Source organism: Chanodichthys erythropterus, chromosome 18 (genome assembly GCF_024489055.1).
Source record: "Chanodichthys erythropterus isolate Z2021 chromosome 18, ASM2448905v1, whole genome shotgun sequence".
Taxonomy (NCBI): Eukaryota; Metazoa; Chordata; class Actinopteri; order Cypriniformes; family Xenocyprididae; genus Chanodichthys; species Chanodichthys erythropterus.
In genome coordinates this window covers 21,740,285-21,746,284 of record NC_090238.1, presented here as the reverse complement: position 1 = coordinate 21,746,284, position 6,000 = coordinate 21,740,285, and the positions used below count along the sequence as shown (strand labels likewise).

At 37.8% G+C, this 6,000-nt stretch overlaps 1 protein-coding gene across 1 annotated transcript in view; it reads left to right on the top strand.

The window, feature by feature from the left end:
- Nucleotides 1-1,411: 1,411 nt before the first annotated feature.
- chst15 (carbohydrate (N-acetylgalactosamine 4-sulfate 6-O) sulfotransferase 15) overlaps nucleotides 1,412-6,000 on the top strand; it is a 43,098-nt gene continuing 38,509 nt past the window's right edge. Inside the window, exon 1 of the mRNA XM_067366545.1 lies at nucleotides 1,412-1,566. The gene's annotated coding sequence lies outside the window, so the exon portion shown is untranslated. The remainder of the gene's footprint in view (nucleotides 1,567-6,000) is intronic.

Genomic DNA, 6,000 nt, shown 5'->3' with positions numbered 1-6,000 from the left:
TTTCAAAGTAACTTTCCCCAAAACTGCATAAAAATGTTTACACAATCTTAAAACATTTGCTGGGAATAAATCCAGTTAAAGCGAAACTCAGTAAGATTTGCGAAGCTCCCCCTACAGGTTCCTTCAGTGAATCACACTGTCGTAAATACTCCAAGCGCAGCTCTGGACTACAACGACTACAACGCTCACCAGCGCAGTAGTTTTGCAAATACAGTACAAGAAATCTCGATGGAGGTGGCTAATTTTCGAAATTGTCTTATAAAGTGAGGTCACTATGTGTATATTGAATTACCACAGAATTGGCACAGCTCAACTTGCAAGTGTTGTTTTCTGGTGTAGACGTGCCAGAGGGGGTTAGTGCTCGCCTCAAACACACCACTACAAGTCAATTAACCATCGTAAGGACTTAGAAAACTATTTATGAAGGTAAAAAAGTTCTGCTTTAAAAGTGAGAGGACGTTTCTTTTTTTTGCTGAGTATACATGGTCATCCCCCTTATTCAGTATAACAAATGAAAAGTTACTGAATGAGGAGGACAAACCACAAGTCTCTTCTCAATAACTTCTGGACTTGGTAAATAATAGTACAGCAATACAGCTATATTTTGTAGAAACTCTGATTCTTTGTTATTGTCTTATTTGATAAATTGCCAAGCCTGCACTCTGAGTGCTAGAAAACAGATTCATCAATTCTGAATCAATAAATATTATGCAACGACTACTATTCAAACTGCTCATGCTTCTTTTCACCGCTGATTTATTTTGGCTATTGCAGTAAATTCATCTTGTATAATCATTCAATTTCTTTCCTCCCATTGGAAAAAGTATCTGTGGTTTGCCAAAGGTTTTGACTGTTTGGTTTTGTCATGTGCTCGACCACACACAACATCAATCTCAAAGCTCTACATGGACATTTGTGAATCCATCAAAGAGAAGAGGAGCATGGGGGATGTTTATTTTATTTAAAAGCTGTTCACACACATACCAGATTGTTGATGTATAAAAATAATGAGTGCAGTGCAAAGCTGATTTCCTTGGCAAAAAACCATTACATCCTTTTCTGAATTAACTAGGGTGCATGACAGTCAGTTAGTATACAAACATGAGGAGAGATTAGATATGATGAAAACACAGAATTGGTCAAAGGGTTTGTGTTAATAAAATACATTCAATCAATCAGTTTGTAGGCTACTTATTGTGTACCTACAGGTTGTTTTGCTAAACTGTAACGAAACTCACGAAATAGACCATTAAATATTTCTTCTTTTCTGTTCTGTTTTATTATTAATCTCAAGTAGATTGATTTCATAAATAGCAGGGATTTGTCGGAGCAAAGCACATCAATAGCAGCATGCATCCCACCCCCTCTGCTGAACCCCTGATGATAGAGAGAGAGAGAGAGAGAGAGAGAGAGCGAAAGAGAAAGAGAGACACACATTGGTGCTTGAACAGAGACAGAAAGGCTTTCATCAACTCAGTCGCTCAGAAAGTTCTCTATATAAAGGGTCTCAAACGCAAACACAAGCGTTCATTGGAATAGTAGCCTAAAGCTGGACAAGTTGTCAAGGTAAGTTTTCTACGCGAGTAATATGAAGGTATTTTTGACAAGATTGTTCGAGGGTTTACGTGTTACATGTTTGAATCAGGCTTTACCGAAACATTAGATGAGAGCGAGGCGCTTTATAGCGATGCTCCTCTTCTGTCACTGACTGAATGTTAAAGCGTCAAAAGATGATTTCTAAAACTGGTCCATTGAGAAGCGCTTCATATACAGCGGCTCTCATCAGGATTTTCACACCCACAATGTTTCATTCAAAACGGATGGGATGCTGCTGTGACAGAAGATTCGCTGTGTATACATACGACCTCGGGCAAGTTCAACTGCATCAACCTTACAAACGTTACCATCGTTACCACAGTTTACGCTAAAATACCATAGTTACAGTTATTGTTACTGTTGTAAAACCATACATTCAGGGGTCGATTGGTAGGCTAAGGTTTTCGCTCTTTGTTGAATATATCTTGTGAAACAAACATTAAAATAAGTTCACGGGTAAACAGATAATTCCAGTGTCACCGAATAACTTTTGTTAGCCTAATTAATGACTAAAGTTTTGTTGTCCATTTATACCAACCTAATTCAGGTTGAGGGGTTGGATAGTTAACAAGTGTTACAAAACCAAACAGAATTAGGGAGACAAACAGGAATAAGTAATTAGGACAAATATATTTTTGAAAGCAAACTAATATCACTCAACACACATTTGCATGATGTGATTGTATTCATGATAAAAAAAAAAAAAAAAAAGCTTGAACAATTATGAGATATGATTCATCATTTTCACAGAATTTTAAAATTGACCAGAAGTAGGCTATAAGCCTATTGTCAGACATAATTTATCACAGGCTTCTGAACCTTAAATCAAAATGTAAAAGGTTCACATAACCAACATTTAAACTTATTTCTCCAGTTTATATATATATATATTGTAACATTGGGTAGCTGATGGGGTCCATTTTTGTTTAAAAATGAAAGAAAAGTTGTCCTCACCTCCACAGGTTTCTTTGATCTTAATCTTAATTAAATCTTAATAAAATCAACGGATGTAAAAGAGTCTGTGCAAACATTTCGTGACATCAAATGGCCCAGAAATTAACCCTGTAATTTAATTTTGTTTAATTTCTTTTTCGTTTTTGGTGATAATACCAAGTTAGTAATATTTTTGTGAAAGCTATGGCTACCATGGCAAATCTTTGGAAGGGTAGACTATTGCTCTTGAGCTATTTTTAGGTACCAACAGCACACTAAACACACTTGCTTTCATAATCACACATCATTTTGTGTGATTTATGAATGTACATGTACAGCAAACATATGTATACATATGTGATTAAGTCAGTCAGCCAATCAGTCAGTCATGAACAATTTCAAGTCATTTTCTAACTGACCCTTTGCCAGGAGTTTGATTGACAGGCGATCTAACCAATCATAACACAGAATCCTCCATTTTGTCCAACAAAGCAGTCAGGGGAGTTGGCAGATTAACGTTGGTGAACTTGAACTTGAAAAATGGTGTGTACTGACATCTTTCTGCAGTTGAAACAACATTACTGTTCATTCAAGTGAGGAACTGAGGCGCCACAGCAATCTGTCATGACACATTAAAGAGCCACATGTTTAAATTTCTTTAAAAATGATCAAATTTGAAATTTGAAACTTTGTTTCATATCAAAAGTAACCTGCTCTGTTGTATCTCAACGTGTTGTCAGTGTCCTCTTTGCTCTGTGATGTATTTTTCACTGTGTGAGAACAATGATGTGTGGCGAGAGATCGGCATGGCTTGTCGAACGTAGCAACAGTAACTAAAGGGGACGGGTCTTTGCGAGCGGTCAATTGATATGGGCTTCATCTAATTCTGGAACTCTGGCATTCACTTGCCCCCATCCAATAAGCTCCACCCCGGACGGATTTTAGGAACAGGGTTTGGAATGAGGGAAAGAGACTGGTAGGAATGTTGTCTTAGGAAAAGCAGTGGTTGTTGATAGAAGAACATCTCTCGCTTGGGTATCAGATGGATCTAGTCTTACATTATTCTATGGCACCAGGTTGCATCTACAGTGTCAATACCTGTTGAAATCCATGCTGTACCGTAAAGCACCTATTAATCAGGCTGTAGCTGGTTAATTCTAACCAATGAATTCAGAACAATTTAAAGTTGCTTTAATTTTTTTTATTATTTTGTAAGAAATTAAAGAGAATTAAAGTGCTCTTTTACCCCAGAAAATTGCCATGGGGAGGTTTCATGTTTGTCATGGCTACTGCACTCTGGAGTGTCTACAAGGCTGTGATGTATTAGTAATTGTTGGCACAAGGAGTATTTATTGGATGGCTGGAAAGTCTCTTCCTTAGAAAGACATTCACCAGATCTTAACAGCTGCAGAATATATAACTTAATGCTGAGTCAACATGCTATCCATACCAACAACTAAACCCTTCATCGCTCTGACCCACTGTCTGCCTAGACACACACACACTGGTTTCCATGTTTTATGGGGGCTTTCCATAGAAACAATGTTTTTTATACTGTACAAACTGTATAATCTATCAACTAACCCTACCCCTACCCCTAAACCTACCAATTACAGAAAACAGAAACCTTTCTGGATTTTTACATTTTCAAAAAACTTTGTACGCTTTATAAGATGTTTTCTTCATGGGGACCAAAAAAAAAAAAAGCTCCCACTAGTCAAAAATTACTGGTATTACTATGCACACACACACACACACACACACACACATGTTAGGTTTTTGTGAATTGTGGGGACTTTCCATAGGCCGCAATGCATTTTATACTGTACAAACCGTACATCCTATCCCCCTACCCCAACCCTAAACCTAACCATCACAGGAACCTGTGCATACCTTTATTTTCTCACAAAAACGCAGATGGCCGGTCCCCACGATGTAGGTGAACTCAGGTTTATATTACATCGTGGGGACATTTAGTCCCCACAATGTAATATAAACAAACTCACACACACACACACACACACACACACACACACACACACACACACACACACACACACACACACACACACACACACACACACACACACACACACAGAGGTTTGTTTTGTTATCAAAGTGAGGACATTCCATAGGTGTAATGGTTTTTATACTTGTCCTCCTACACAACCCCCACCCCTAAATCTAACCATCACAGAAAACTGTCTGCATTTTTACATTTTTAATAAAACATTGTTCCAATTCCAACCAATACGCCCATATAGGTCATTTTTTAGTTGCGCCCCTATTGACAACAGGACACTTTAATTTGAATGTATTTTACCCTTTTATCTGCATCAGATTTTGGATTTTGTGTAGCTCAATTGGTAGAGCATTGCAATGTACAATAATATGCAATCATGTGATCATTTCAATTCAATTCAATAAATGTGAATTGAATTGAGTTGAATTGAATGCGATTGTGGGCTAGATCCCAGGGAACAGGTTTCTGTTTTTTTTTTTTTGCCGAAACAGATGAAAGTGAATATGGTACGTTTTTATGACATGGGTTTTTAAACGAATCACCACAGTTCTGATTTGACATTTGCACTCCATTGCATTTTAAAATAACGTACCACCAACACTACACCTAAACCTACCCAATAGTGTTAAATGTGACATAAAAGAGTCCGTAATCGTGCTGTTTTAGCTTGTTCAGATCTCTCTTTGAGCTCTTTTACCATGACGCCTTTCATGGTATTCGCACCAAAGGCTTCCTCGTCTTAAGTACAACTCCGTATCAGCTGACCTACCGAGCAAGCTTGTTATGTCAGAAAAGCGAAACATATGGAGCTGGTTAAGCGATGCAAAGTCCAAAATATATTTGTTTACAAATCGTGGACTTTGGTAAAAATTGTTTTGAAGTCATAAATCCAGCATTAGTATCAGTTCTGGCAGGACAAGTCAGTCAAGCTCGCATCAGCTGACTCCCAGGTGACTCATGTCTACCTATAAGAATACGATGCCTATAACAGCTCCCATATATAAGCTCTTCAGTATTATCAGCAGCTATTGCATTCTCAGGAGCTAATTACCCTCCTCCATCACCAGCTCCTCATCTCTTCAGTCAGGATTGGCCTTATGATTCCCCAGAATCAACTAATTCTTGAAATGTGTACATGTTAAATTATTGACATTAGTTATATCTGCATATATTGGTTCTGTTCTGTTTACCCTAGGGGGGTTATTGCTGCTCTCCCTGATCTTATCCATGCTAGGCTGCATGGATGCGCAGGGAGTTCTTGCCCAGAACAGAACCATACCGCCAATACAAACTCTATGCAATTATCAATCATATTTGACAATAGTGGTCCTGACAGAACATAATATTGTGCAAGGAGATGTGAAAACGTGTCTTTATTAATCCATAATCTGACCCCGTAATCTTAACTGTGTATGAAAACAATTAAAAGCGCTTGTTTTTTACAGTTT